Source organism: Pleurodeles waltl, chromosome 12 (assembly GCF_031143425.1).
Source record: "Pleurodeles waltl isolate 20211129_DDA chromosome 12, aPleWal1.hap1.20221129, whole genome shotgun sequence".
In the NCBI taxonomy this organism is placed as follows: Eukaryota; Metazoa; Chordata; class Amphibia; order Caudata; family Salamandridae; genus Pleurodeles; species Pleurodeles waltl.
This window is the reverse complement of record NC_090451.1, coordinates 238,266,801-238,282,129: the sequence shown is the minus strand read 5'-3', so window position 1 is coordinate 238,282,129 and position 15,329 is coordinate 238,266,801. Positions and strand designations below refer to the sequence as shown.

The 15,329-nt window shown below is 48.6% G+C and overlaps 1 protein-coding gene across 4 annotated transcripts in view; it reads right to left on the bottom strand.

Annotated features, from left to right (window-relative positions):
* ATXN1L (ataxin 1 like) overlaps positions 1 to 15,329 on the bottom strand; it is a 72,349-nt gene that overhangs the window by 18,715 nt on the left and 38,305 nt on the right. Inside the window, exon 2 of one of the 4 annotated variants that reach the window (XM_069216915.1) lies at positions 1,244 to 1,323. The exons of the other annotated variants lie outside the window; for them this stretch is intronic. The gene's annotated coding sequence lies outside the window, so the exon portion shown is untranslated. The remainder of the gene's footprint in view (positions 1 to 1,243; positions 1,324 to 15,329) is intronic. 4 annotated transcript variants of the gene reach the window in all.

The window sequence follows — 15,329 nt, the reverse complement described above, 5'->3', positions numbered from 1 at the left end:
AGCAGATTGTTTTGGTTTGGAGTGGGGAAAATTGGAATGGGGTGGGAGGTTTGGAATGTTGTGGATTGGATTGGGGTGAGTGGGTTGAAGGGGTCTGGATTTGGGTGGGTTGGATTGGTCTGGATGGATTGGTTTGGATTGGATTGCGGTGGGGTGAACTGCATGATTATGTGTTAAAGCAAAATTTTGGAAATTACACATAAGAAAGGAACAATGCCACTTTGCAATATTTAATACAAGATAATTGTCATCTTTTGAGAACAGTACCCATGAGCAAAAGAAGATGTGTGTAAAACGAGAAAAGAAGACTTGGCAAAGTAAAATAAAACTTTACAATGTTATTTGTCCTGCTGGGCAGGTTTTTGCCAGTCACACGCCTTCTGTTTGCAGGGCACTAGAAGTTAAAAAGCACAAAATAGTACCTCAATCACGTCAGGAGCAGCGGACGGGCACTGAATAAGTTGAATCAATCAGTACTCGGTCCCTGCTCCACAGACAGGAACGGCAATATCGACATGAATGCAGTGACCAATTACAAGGCTGTTAAGATGAGTGCCACGCAAGCCAACAAATGGGAAGCAACAGGTGGGCTCAAAACCTTTTCCTGTTCATAAGAATGTCTCGCAAGAGAGATGCATGGGCTAGCGCATGCCTGACCCTAAGAAGTCCATAAGGTCACTCAGGTGTTTTGGGGTTTGAGTCTCTTCAATAACAAACCTTAGTGAAGTGAAGGAGAAGTTGAAATCCTTCTGGTTGAGTTATCAAACCTTGTCCACGGAGCAAGGGAAGATCGTGGTACACAGACTACTATTTCCAGTAATCAGTTTCATCAATGGCTTTGGTTAAGTGGAAAGAAAGAAAGGGTTGATTTTACAGTACTGTAACCAAACAGTGGTGGATCTGGTATTCATAAATGCTGAAAAGAATAGACTATACTGACGTTCCTCCACATGACAGTGAATATTAGTGCCAAATCATGGGACATTGATGGCCTCTTGCACCAAAGTAAAAGGAAGAGGTTAACAGCCTTTACTATCTGTAGGAGGCATCTTTCCTCTTCCCCTTTATGTTAATACACTACACACACAAATAAAAAAAGAGGGAGAGAAGGGGTGCTCAAGAGGAGGGCTCATCCTCCTTACTTGAAAATTAAACTCAAAATTGAGAGCCCCACTCTAATGTATGAGCTAGTCCCTCCCTTTTGGGAAAAGCAAGAGCTTTGTGTAGCATAACCCTCACTCACCCAAGTTGCCTTCATCATTTGGTTCCTCCTGGTCCGCTGTGTTGCAGGGCCTGCTGCTACTTGCAAGTTACACTGGAGCACTGAATAATATCAGACCATTAATAATGGAAGATAGGCGGTGGAACATTTAATTGAAAATGAAAAGTATAACAGTTGACATAAGCGAGCTCCTTCAAAGCGCTATGGCCGCCATGAGCATAAGCGAGAAGGAGAGACACAAAAGGAAAATGAAGTTCACTTGCAGTCAAACGTATCGACAATCGTGCAATTATCCATGTAACAGGGGCAGTCTGCAAGGCAGTAACAAAACCACCCCAAGGAGGGACAAACGTAAAGCATTTACCAATGATAACAAAAGATTTTTGAAAGGCAAGCCCACTAACCAGCAAAAGTGATGGCCGTGCACCGAGCGTGGTTAAAAGCCCACAATACCTACAATAGGTCAAAGTGCTTGTGTGCTCGACCTAAAAAGCGGCTGGTCTTACTAGTGTTTGACTTTTTAGTCCAAATTCAAGATGGATTACAGCATGACCTATGTTCTTTAGTAGCCCAAAAAAAGAATTTGAAAGCCTTTATATGTAGCTTGTTCAATAGTGTGACATCGCAACCACAAAAGATGACCGATACATAAGTCAATCCAGGAACCAATTTCTCCTCCATGATTTTAACCAGATGCTCGTAGCTTGAACACATTAGCTTATCCCACAAAGTCTTAAAAGCAAAGATGGAGGAAGCACATTTGGCTCTTAAATAGTAAAATGCTCTTTAAATGAGACTATATTGTCAAAGATGATGTCAAGATATTTATAGGACCTAACCAACTTCAAGAGATTCCCACTGACATGCCAAGTATGTGGTTTCTCCCTGTTACACCTATTGTAATGATGTTGTTTTCTTAGTTTTCAACTCCAAACAATGAGCTCTTACATATTCATCAAAGTACCCAATTAACCGCTGTAGGACCTGTCTCTGTCAGCAGACAATTGTCAAAAACTATTTTCTGTAGAATAAGAGCTAGTTTTAATTCCAGCCGATCTCTTACGGTTTTTTAAACTGGGCTGAAGGGATCAATTCCAGCTCTCTCTTTGGCCCGACACTACCCATTTCCTCTTGTACACCCTGAAGAAAACAAACACTCGTTACACTCTTGTAGGCCAGTGACCGCATTAGCACTGGCAATTCTGTGGTTAAAGTCACTTGTTGACTTGAGTCCAGGTCAATAATAGAAGACATTTCAATAACAGATTTATCCACAGATGGATCAGGACATATTGATGACAACTGTTCTGGGGGAGCTGCAGCATTCCTTCAATTACTCTTCTTGAGGCTTATTCTACCATCGAACAGGCGATGAGATGGCCCATGGCTGGAGGTGGAATGTCGCATTGCTCCCAAGATTGCTGTGAACTTGGGCCGTAATAGTCATAGTTTAACAAGGGCAAGGCACAAGAGCTGGAGTTGTTTTATCTTCTGCTGTCTGTTTGCTCATAATGGCAGTTTCTTTACGTTCAACTAATATCATACTAATGGAAATGTTGGAGTTCAGTGACATTCCTCCCACTTTAGGGGATTTTCAAGGAAACTGGAAGTAATCCTCAATGGAAGACTTAGAAGCAGCACCACTCATGTGGCTGGATGAAGGCCCGTGGCATCTATCGATGCGGGCCCCTGACATGTCGTAGTGGGGTTAATTTATGCTGCTAACAGGACTACGTCATCGGAAGTTCATCTGGATTTAACCATTTTAATCTGTCTCGGATTCCTCAACCATTGGTGTGGCCAGGAGCACGAGCAAAATTGCCGCACTGTAGTGCTACTCGGCTGCCCTGGGTTGATAATCCGCTCACCTACAGCCTAACCAACTAAACATTATAGAAGTCCCTATAGCTGATCCCTGGTGACCACGGCGAGTGAAGAAATTGAGCAAGACTGGGTACCAAAGGGGGGCTGGAGGGACGGTGCCAGACAGTGTGGCGGAGACTGAACTCGCCACCTTGCGTGACCTGCTAGGCCCGCGGCTCTGGGGAAGTTAACTGTGGGCCTGACGCGTTCTGTGTGAGATCCCCTGCGGGTGATGGTGGCGAAGGACAGCTGTGCTGGTGGTGCTTGGGGTACCAGGTTGAGAGGACAACCTGAGACAGAGGGGGCCCAGTGACTCAGTGGATTCACGTGATGCACAGTGAGTGGCGTGGCCAGGCCTCCAGCGGTGGCACGCCTGCCAGTCTGAGCTCAGGAGGCCCTTGAACTGTTGGGATAGCCGTGGGCTGTTTTGGGTGCCAAGCCCAGTGTATTTTTTCAGCGGACACAAGTACTTGGAAGATGGCTTGACCAGAATTCGGTATGGGGGGGGAGGTTTGGGGGGAGACTGGGAGATCCTGACCCAAAAAATAAATAATGGGCATAAACGAAACACAAAAAATAAACAGAGACAGATGAGCAGGCCCATCATTTGACAGCTGGGCCTCCAGCTTGCGGAGTGAGCAGCGAAGCTCCATTACAGTAATTCTGTGCCCGGTATTGAGAGGGGATGCGGTGGAGGACATTCTAAGGCTGTTATTTGAAGTGGATCCTGCGACCTTTTCCATTCTCAAAACTATCAGGGTACCCCCACAAAGGTCCTTTTCAGCAGTGTGATATAATGGTGAACTCTGGACACTGAGGTGAACCTAAGTGGTGACAGATCTGTGCACTACTTTACGCTTGGCAATATCAGTGTAACCTGCGAAGTGCTATACATACGGGTGTGGTATAATAGTGAACTCTGGGCAACGCGGTGAACCTTAATGGACACAACATAAGCAAGGCAGATTGAGAGTCAATCCTGTCCACAGTTTGAATCTAGGCGCCCTTATAAAGGGGGGCAGGGAGCTACGTCAGATAGTGTGCAAATGACAGACACAGCCGGCTCCTCGATTCTTGAGACAACCCGCATGGCGATGCAAACTAGTCTACAATCCATAGATGGGAAGATTGACACAGGAAACCTCTGGATTGGTCATCTATCTGCCAAATTAGATTAACAGACCTCGCGTATGACAGAGGCGGAAAATAGAATTTTGTCAACAGAAGATGATTTGCACGCTATTCAAACAAAATGCCTCAATATGGAAAAGATCCTTGCTGTCATCCAAGCCAAAAAAGAGGATTTAGTGGTGAGATCGAAGCCTAACAGCCTACAAACTATGGGGGTGCCCGAATAAACCAATGTTGGGAAAATAAAGACATATGTGGAGCAGTTGTTGCTCTCGGTGTTTGGTGTGGATACCTTCTCTCAACTGCTTATAGTAGACCAAGCACACCATTCGCTCATGGCACGCCCCCCTCCGGGAGCACCTCAGAGGCGGATTATCCCTAGGCTTCTAAAATATCAGGATAGAGAGTGTGTGCTGAGACTGGCGCGTGAAAGACAGACCACAAGCAACTAGGGCAAGAATATATCCTTTTACCCCGATTTCACTATTGCGGTCCAGCGACTCGCCAATAATTTCTGCCTGTCAAAATGCAACTTCAGAGTGCCACGTTGTGATATGCCATGCTGTACCCTGCGAGACTCCGAGTGGAATATAAAGGGAACTCGCTAATCTTTACCACCCCGAAAGATGTCAAAGACTTTCTGAAAACTGACACGTTACGCAAACGCAACTCACCGACGGAGGACTCAGCAGATAATGATGTATGAATACTTTCATGATGGTTGGCTGTGTTTTTATTTCATGCCCAGACGTAGGTCCCTTGCTCGCCGAACCACTGAATTCAAGCTAGCCTGGCTGATGAAGGGTGATACCCTGAAACCAGTCCCAGGATGCTTGTTTCCGGTACAGGGAAGACTGATTTGCATATGGCAGGGTCCAAACTGGGGCTGCATGGTGAGCAAAAGAACGATGGATTAAACCCAGATCTGTGACTGCGAGTGTGTGAAAAGTTTCAGCACTCCGTCGATCATTTTATTTTGTGTTGCTTATTCCATCGTGCTCCACGACACACAACTCATGCACTGTTTTTGGTTTATTACATCAATTAGATCCTTCTATGCAGACAGTAGCCGTCTTGTTAGACGCTGCTAAAGCATTTGATTCTATTGCATGGGAGTGTATGTTCACCATTATGATGCGTATGGGTATGCCGGGATTTTTTCTCCGATGGGTCCACCTACTGTATACAGAGCCATCAGCGCATTTACATGTGAACGCCCATGCTGTTCAACATCACTCTGGAACAGGGGTGGGGGGGTTGATTCATCAAGGGCATCCTGCACCGGCACTACAATTTAGTTTGCAACCTATAGGTAATATCTCTATACACAGACGATATGGTACTATGCATACATGACCCTTCGGTGCACCTTTCCCCAGTAATCCAAGAATATATTTGGTTTGAACAGTATGCGGGATGTGTATCAATTGGGCTAAGTCGGTTATTCTCCCACTTACATTGGATACTATTCCTTGCCCTATTGAGTTTCTGCTGAAATGGGATACTGAGCCAGTACAATATTTTGGGGTGTGGATACATAGAGATCCCGCATTGGTGATACACCAGAACTATGATTTGGCGATATCCAAACTAGAGGACCAGGTATCATGATGGTCCGACTGCCAGTGTCACTGGTGGACAGACTAGCCATATTAAAAATGGTGGTATTACCGAAATTTCTTTATCTATTTGTAAACATACCCATAATTATACCTATGCATTTTTTCCTAAGGCTTTGGACATTGCTACTGACTTTGGCGTGGGCAGGGAAGCAACCCAGTCTACGTTGGAATAGTCTTACATTACCGTACAAGAGAGGTGGCTTTAATGTTCCTGATCTATATTTATATTCCCTACGCACAAAGGCTTATTTTGCATATTACTGGTGTGGGGCACATGAATACATACCGCATGTCATGGTAGAGTTCCCCTGCAAGCCTTAGAGGCACATAAATGGGAGTGTGTTCTGCACACAGAGGTAAACACTATACCCCCCTCAGCACATGCCTGGCCAATGTTGGGAAGTTCGACAGGGACATTTCACCAACACTTCCATTGAGGTATCATCCTGCGATATCCGTTGCAAGAGAGGGAGTAGCACTTACATTGCTACACCAAGCTGGGTTAAAAACTATGGAGGATACATTCACAGATGACACTTTCTATTGCTGGAGAACATAAAAGGGCCCAACTGCTCATGCTCCCCAGTCCACAAGCCTATGCCTTGCAAGCGGGTGGGGCCCACAGGGGCTAGCTTCGGGACTGTACAACATTGTTACCATCACTTGCACTGGCTTGGAGCAACTCCCCTGGGCCAAGAGATAGCTTATATGCGATGATAATGGCATGATGGGGTGCGAGAAGGCCTAAGCTGCACAGACAAAGACAAAAATGGACAAATACACAGTGCCAGCTGGGAAGTGATGGGTGTTATTAGGGGTCGGCCCAAACCCCTTGGTCGCAGGGGTAAAGAGACACATTTGTCAGTCTGCAAGCTATTCAAGACTTGAAACAGGTAACAGGCAAGTGGATGTGGTTCTTCAAGACATGAAGTTTGCTACACAGTAGACAAGGTGTAAAAAGCGGAAGGCAGAATCTCTGAAGTAGAAGAGGACACGGTGCAAGAGCTTAAAACAGAGGTCTCCAGACTGACTACAACATCCGAGACTCTTATTGACCATGTGGAGGATATAGAAAAATAGAGGCAGAGATGAACGAGTTACTTACCTTCGGTAACGACTTTTCGGGTGGATACATTAGCTACCTGTGGATTCCTCACCTAATGAATACTCCCATGGCGCCAGCATTCGACGGAAATCTTCTTACTAGTCTCTGCACGTCGACGAGGACGTCACTCTAGCCCACGCAACGCCGTCTGACGTCATACAGGCAATAAGAGGTCCTCGACGACGTGCGGACGTCAGTACCAATCATTTTTTACGTGCATGAGAACAACCATGCAATGCAATGAAAGAGCAAGGCAACATCCCATTACATTGTAAAAATACACAACATTGCATGAATAACTGTAAATCTTTTATATATATATATAACTCTCTCTTTTTAAAATATATATATACACATCAAGGATATACACAAAGATATATACATATATATAAATATAATATATACAAGATCTATTGCACCCTCAAAGACCAAGAGGAGCGTACTCAAGGATTACTTGGTAAGACCAGAAAGGCAACGGGGAGGCGGGTGGGACCGTGAGGAATCCACAGGTAGCTAATGTATCCACCAGAAAAGTCGTTACCGAAGGTAAGTAACTCGTTCTTCTGATGGATACAACTACCTGTGGATTCCTCACCTAATGAATAGAGTCCCAAAGCAGTACCACGCCCGGCGGTGGGTGCCTAAATGGTCAAACCAAGAAATCCTGCAGCACTGACCGTGCAAAATGGCCGTCCCTTCTAACCTCAGAATCCAAACAGTAATGTTTTGCAAAAGTGTGAAGGGACGACCAAGTTGCGGCCTTGCAGATGTCGACCACAGGAACACCTCTGGCCAAGGCCGAAGTGGCCGACTTAGCTCTGGTGGAATGAGCTCTAATGCCCTCAGGAGGATCCTTCTTTGCCAAAGAGTAACAGATTTTAAAGCAAAGAACAACCCACCTGGATAGTGTTCTCTTGTGGACTGCCTTTCCTCTCCTCTTGCCCACGTATCCAATAAACAGCTGATCCTCCAGCCTGAAATCCTTCGTTCTATCAATAAAGAAGCTCAACGCCCTCTTTGGGTCCAGACGGTGCAGTCTTTCTTCCTCTTTGGAAGGATGAGGCGGAGGATAGAACGTGGACAAAGTAATTGCCTGAGCCAAATGGAAAGGTGAAACAACCTTCGGGAGGAAAGCAGCCTTGGTCCTCAACACCACCTTATCCCCATAAAAAGTTGTATAAGGGAGCTTTACTGATAAGGCCTGCAACTCACTCACTCTCCTTGCTGATGTTATAGCTATCAGGAAGACTGTTTTTAAAACCAAATACCTTAAGGGGCAAGAATGCATAGGTTCAAAAGGGGACCCCATAAGGAAAGTCAGGACCAAGGTCAATTCCCATTGCGGCATAACGAATGGCTTTGGAGGATATTTATTTAGAAGACCTTTCAAGAATCTGATAACAATAGGGGATTTAAATAAAGATGGTTGGTCTGGAAGACATATGAAGGCTGACAAGGCCGATAAATAACCCTTAATGGTAGCCACTGCACAACCTTTCTGCGCTAGAGACAGAGCAAAAGACAAAACGTCCGATAGATGAGCATGCAAAGGATCAATCTGCCTCTCTCCACACCACGCAACAAATTTAGACCATCTATTAGCGTAGATAGATTTAGTGGAGTGTCGCCTGGCCGCTAATATAACATCCACTACCTCAGGCGGGAGAGAGAAGGAACTCAGGTTGCCCCGTTCAATCTCCAGGCATGTAGGTGCAGACTCTGGAGGTTGGGGTGTAGAACCTGCCCCTGCGACTGCGAGAGGAGGTCTGCCCTGAAAGGGAGACGGAGCGGAGGGCACATTGAGAGTTGGAGAAGGTCGGAGTACCATACCCTCCTTGGCCAATCCGGAGCTATTAGGATGACTAGAGCCCGGTCCTGGCGAATCTTCCTCAATACTCGAGGAATCAAGGGTATGGGAGGAAACGCGTAAAGCAACTGGCCGCACCAGGCTATTTGAAACGCGTCCCCCAACGCTCCCTGCATCGGATACTGGAGGCTGCAGAATAACGGACAATGCGCGTTCTCTCGAGTGGCAAACAGATCTACCCGAGGAAACCCCCACCTCTGGAAGATTAAACGGACTTGATCTGGATGGAGACGCCACTCGTGGTCTGCCAAGAATTGGCGACTGAGACTGTCCGCACGCACGTTCAAGACTCCGGCCAGATGGTTTGCTATCAAGCAAATCTGATGGTCCTTTGCCCAGGACCATAGTCGAAGAGCTTCTCTGCAGAGAAGGTACGACCCCACTCCTCCCTGCTTGTTTATGTACCACATCGTGGTAGTATTGTACGTTAGGACCTGTACCGACTGACCACGAAGGGAAGGGAGGAAGGCCTTGAGAGCCAGACGTACAGCCCGTAACTCTAACAGATTGATGTGAAACATCTGTTCCTCTGGAGACCAAAGACCTTTGATCTCCAGATCCCCCAGATGAGCTCCCCACCCTAGAGTGGAAGCATCCGTTATGACTGTGGCCACTGGTGGCGACTGCTGGAACGGCTTTCCTTGTGAAAGATTGTTGCTTGCAATCCACCACTTCAAATCCACAGCAGCATCTCTGGAGATCTTGACAGTACCCTCTAGATCCCCTTTGTGTTGAGACCACTGCCTTCGGAGGCACCACTGAAGAGCCCTCATGTGCCAGCGAGCATGCGTGACCAACAGAATGCAGGAGGCAAACAGACCGAGCAGACGAAGGACCTTGAGGACTGGAACTACCGCTCCATTTCGAAACATTGGAACCAAATCCTGAATATCTTGAATCCGCTGAGGCGGAGGAAAGGCCCGACCCAATGTTGTATCCAGTACTGCCCCTATGAACAGGAGGCGCGGAGAGGGCTCTAGGTGAGATTTGGGCTCGTTCACCGAAAAACCCAGGTCGAACAACAACTGGGTTGTTGACTGCAGATGATGCGACACAAGCTCCGGGGACTTGGCTTTGATCAACCAGTCGTCCAAGTAAGGGAATACTGCTATCCCCTTCCTTCTGAGTTCTGCCGCAACCACCGACATCACCTTCGTGAAGACTCGAGGTGCTGAAGTAAGACCAAACGGAAGGACCGCAAACTGATAGTGCTGCGATCCCACCACAAACCGGAGATACTTCCTGTGTGACTTGAGTATCGGGATATGAAAGTAAGCATCCTGCAAGTCGACAGACACCATCCAGTCTTCCTTGTTCAACGCCAAAAGCACCTGTGCTAGTGTCAGCATCTTGAACTTTTCCTGCTTGAGGAACCAATTCAAGATCCTCAGGTCCAGGATTGGTCTCAAACGACCATCCTTCTTGGGAATCAGGAAATACCTTGAGTAACATCCTCGACCCCTTTCCTGCTCTGGGACCAACTCCACCGCGCCCTTTGAAAGGAGGGCTTGTACCTCCTGTTCTAGCAACAGGAGGTGTTCTTCTGAACAATAAGAAGGGTGGGGCGGGATGAGGGGCGGGAACTCCCGAAAGGGAAGGGTGTAGCCTTTTCCCACAATACTGAGAACCCAAGTGTCCGTTGTAACAGTCTTCCATTTGGTGAGAAAATGCTGTAATCTTCCCCCTACAGGAGAGGAGTGAGTGGGAAATGGTGGAAGCCTAAGGCTGCTTCCCCTGCTGCACCCCACCAGAGGATGAGGAAGAGGCAGAGTGCTGCTGAGAGGCTCCTCTGGTGCGGACCCTACCTCTCCCCCTAAAAGATCTAAAGGGATGGGAAGAGGCAGGTTGCTGATATCTTCCCCGAAAGGAAGAGGAGGAAGAGCCACGCCCAAATCCACGAAACCTCCTGAAAAATCTGGAAGAGGCCGTGGAAGAAGGAGCTTGGAGCCCTAATGACTTAGCCGTGGCCCTGCTCTCCTTAAAACGTTCCAAGGCCGAATCAGCCTTGGCTCCAAACAGTTTGTCCCCATCAAACGGGAGATCCAACAATGTGGACTGTACATCCGCAGAAAAGCCCGAGTTACGGAGCCAGGCCTGTCTCCTTGCCACTACAGTTGTGCCCATTGCTCTGGCTACCGAGTCGGTCGTATCCAGTCCCGTCTGGATAATCTGGGTCGCAGCAGCCTGGGCATTTGAAACAACATCCAAAAGACCCTGGGGAAGCTCTGTAAATGATGAGGAAATGTCATCCATCAGAGCATGAATATACCTCCCCAGGATACAGGTTGCGTTGGTGGCCTTCAACGCCAGACTGCAGGACGAAAAAATCTTCTTGGACTGCGCCTCTAGTTTCTTTGAATCTCTGTCCCCAGGCACCGTCGGGAAAGAACCAGGCGCTGACTTGGATGAACAGGAGGCCTGCACCACCAAGCTCTCCGGCGTAGGGTGCCTAGACAGAAAACTAGGGTCAGTCGGAGCCGCCCGATACCTCCTGGCCACGGCTCTGTGAACTGCTGGGGAAGATGCCGGCCTCTTCCACACCTCTAACACCGGATCCAGCAGAGCGTCATTAAATGGCAAAAGAGGCTCCGCCGCAGCTGAGGCCGGATGTAGCACCTCTGTTAGAAGGTTTTGTTTAGCCTCCACCACCGGCAAAGGCAGGTCCAAAAAACTAGCTGCCTTCCGTACCACTGCATGAAAGGAAGCAGCCTCCTCAGTGTATTCTCCCGGGGACGAAAGATCCCACTCAGGGGAAGTGTCCAGCCCACTGGCCGACTCCAGACCACGCAGCCCATCACCCGAGTCCTCTAGCTCTCCTTCCTCCAGGGCTCGTTGGTACTCCTGCTCCTCTAATACACAGAGAGCACGTCTCCTCGAATGAAGCCGTTGTTCAATACGTGGAGTCGACAATGCCTCCGCCGAAGTCGAAGATCGGCGCGATCTTCAGAAGCCACCGACGCCGCGTCCGGCGCCACAGGTAACTTCGGCGCCGACGAAAGAGCAGTCGAAGCAGATGGACCCACCGGAGTCACAGGCCGAAATCCAGACGTCGACGTCGACGGGATGGAAATCCCCGGGGCCAATCCCTCTGAAGCCACCGGAGCGGCCACCGGCGCCGACCCTGGCGCCGAGCCCACATTCCCAAAAGGGAGAAAGGGCATAAAGGGTGCCGGCCGAAGAGGCGCAGGATCACCCAATGAAAAGGCCAAAGGCCCAGCCGGAGCACCCCCTGGAGCCACCTGTTGGAAGATGGCATACATCGCATTCAAGAATGCGGAACTATCGGCTCCAGGGGTGGGAAAAGCCGGATACTGGGGTGCCTGTCTCGGAGGCGACCCCGACGCCGGCCTCGACGTCTGTTACGCCGGAGAAAACACCTGAGGCTCCAATACCTCAATCACCGACGCCTGTCCAGGTGAAGTTGGAGACACCGGAGAGGGCAACGGCGTCGAAGGATGCGGCGTAACCGTGGGACTGATCTCCCATGTCCTTCGGCGCCGATCCGAAGACCTGGAACGAGTCTCCTTCGAACGACGCCGAGATTCTCTACGGCGCCGGGAGTCTCGATGACGCCGATGTCTTGGAGAAGAAGACTTCTTGTGATGCTTCTCCTTCGATTTCGCCATAAACAGCTTCGCCTCACGTTCCTTGAGGGCCTTTGGATTCATGTGCTGGCATGAATCACAAGTCGAGACGTCGTGGTCGGAGCTCAAACACCAAAGGCAATCGGAATGAGGATCCGTCACCGACATCTTGCCTCCACACTCACGACAAGGCTTGAATCCAGACTTTCTCTGCGACATTATTACCACAGCGAAAGACTACGCAGCAAAAATACACTGTAACCACAAAAGTAACAGTTGCTCCCTCGAAGATAACCGTTTCGAATGCACGGAAAAAAGGGAACTGACGTCCGCACGTCGTCGAGGACCTCTTATTGCCTGTATGACGTCAGACGGCGTCGCGTGGGCTAGAGTGACGTCCTCGTCGACGTGCAGAGACTAGTAAGAAGATTTCCGTCGAATGCTGGCGCCATGGGAGTATTCATTAGGTGAGGAATCCACAGGTAGTTGTATCCATCAGAAAGCAATATTTGCTTTACAGGGTTATCTGAGGAAGCAGAGGGCCGAGAGCCTGAAATTTTCCTAAAACAATGGAAGCAATCATAGATGCTGTTGACCCATGTTTCATAACCAAACGGGCAGAGAGATTACTAATGCAGAAACCATCACAGGATGCCCCCACCCGACAATTGTCAAAATGTTGAACTATTGTGACAGAGAGATGCTATCCTGCGCGAGGTATGGACTAAGGGGCAAGTGCTATTCCAATCTGGACACATCATGATCTTCTCAGATTATACATATCAGGTGCAACAACAGCACAAATCCTACAAACACGTTCAGAAGTAGTTTTGCGCTATGGACCTTCAACACATACAAATTGTGCGTTATTCGTACCTTCAAGTTGTATTTTTTTTCAGACATCCAAAAAGGCATGGGACTGGCTGACACAGCAGCAACTGCTCACACTGAAACAAGTCCCCAAAAGGCAACAAAGGTCCTTAGAGTCGGGCGTCCTCGAACCCCGACAAGGAACCTGAGGGGCTGGAGGACCCAGAGGGCTCCATGACATAGACAACACAAAGGGCAGATATTACTTGGAGACAAACAATCCACCCTGATCCTTAAACTGCAATGTGCCAGGACCACAGTATCCTATGTACATTTTTCCATGAAAAGTGGGGAGAGGGGGCGGGTTTACATCCTTTGCCTAGTTACTTTTTGTGGGTAGTTGAGTTCGGGTGAAAGATGCTTCTTCAGGGAGGGAATTAGAAGGAAGTGAGGAATTGGTGTGCAAGAACTTGTTTTGGTTTTGAGGTTTGTTTCTTTTCAGGTTTGGTGATCATGCACCCTCATGGTGGACCCAATCCAGCCCAACCACCACATTACCAGCAGCAATTACCCAGCACCTGGCTGGCACCTGCGGACACACTGTGGTCAGCAGACCCCACAGCCATATAGTCCACTCCACCCAACAGGCATACTTACACAGTGTTAACTTGGAATGCAAACGGCATGCTGGACCATGTCGAGGGGAGGGGGCAGTTCTGTGATACCCTAGAGAGATACATGCTCCTTAATGGCTCATTGGAAGGCGCCCACTGCAAACTTCTCAGCATCTACCACCCCCCCACCAACTAACCAAATCTACAAGGCAGACTCTCAAACGTCTTATTTCAATCCTACCCCATGGTATGACAAGCATGTGGTGGAGTTCAACAAAATTATGGACTCAACTGAGTCATCCAGACCCCTAAGTACAATGAAGCAGACAGAGAGGGGATTGGCTGACAACCTAGGACTAGGAGACAGCTGGAGGGTGTGCAATCTGGGGGTTCGAGGATACACCTATGCATCTGCGGCCCACAAGTCTCTTTCCGGGATCGATCTCTTGTTAGTGTCGGCCCCGGATCTCCTACACACATTTGCATCTCGGAATTTGCCACAGGGTAAATCAGACTATGTCCCTGTTATGCTTTGGATCTGTACTCCTGAGCTCGAAGAGCAGCCGATGTGGTGATTAAACGCCTGGTTCCTGAACAATCACCAGTTTCCCTTGCTCCTCCTCACTAAACTGAGGGGTGTCTCAAGACCAACTAAGGGATGGTGGACTCTCCAGGGATGTTGTGGGTGGCCTACAAAGCTGTGGTTATATCAGAGGTAGGGAGAGGAAGAAATATGCTCCTATCAGAGACCTTGGAACAGCTATTCTAAAACTGGAGCATAGCGGCCAAGCGTGAGGTGACAACTCCACACTGATTGCCCATTTGAAGGTGCCGCTCCTGAACCCCTCTGAATGGGCTGACCTCAACTAACCTATAGTGCTAGATGAGGTGGGGGATGCCTTTACTGATCTCAACTCTATTAAGACCCCGGGAGCTATAAGGACGTCTTGACGGAGTCGTTTTCAACAGTCCATCACCACTCACAAGAGAGTGCAGGCCGGTAATGGAGTTGCACTGACCCCTGGTGCAGTACCTTGGGAAACGGTGAGGAAACAAAGACGTAGTACGTATTCAGGGAGGTGAGTCGTTGCTGAAGCCAGTGCAGCATCCGTTCCTTACTGCCACCAGGTGATGGGGTGAGGCATCTGTTCCCAATGACAGGCGGAGATTGATGAATCCAGCAGCTCAAAACGCGAAGCGTCAACTTTGCAGTGTCGCAATCACACCATGAGGCCACATATGCTGGGACGGAGTCGGGTTCCATGGCGCTCTCAACTCGTGCTGCAGTGGGACTTAGGTCGTGCTGCGGCATCTGGCCTGTGCCATTGGTCCTTGCACTCAGTTGGAACCACTGCTCCAGTGCAGGCAGCGATATGGAGTCTGACACCGGAGCCGGTTCCGAAGTATATCTGGAGTCGATGTGCTTATCTTTTTCTGTGTTGCACCATAGCTCACTTCCAAGGACCCAGAAACTAGATTTTCTACCACTTGGCAAGTTAGGAGTCTCAGCA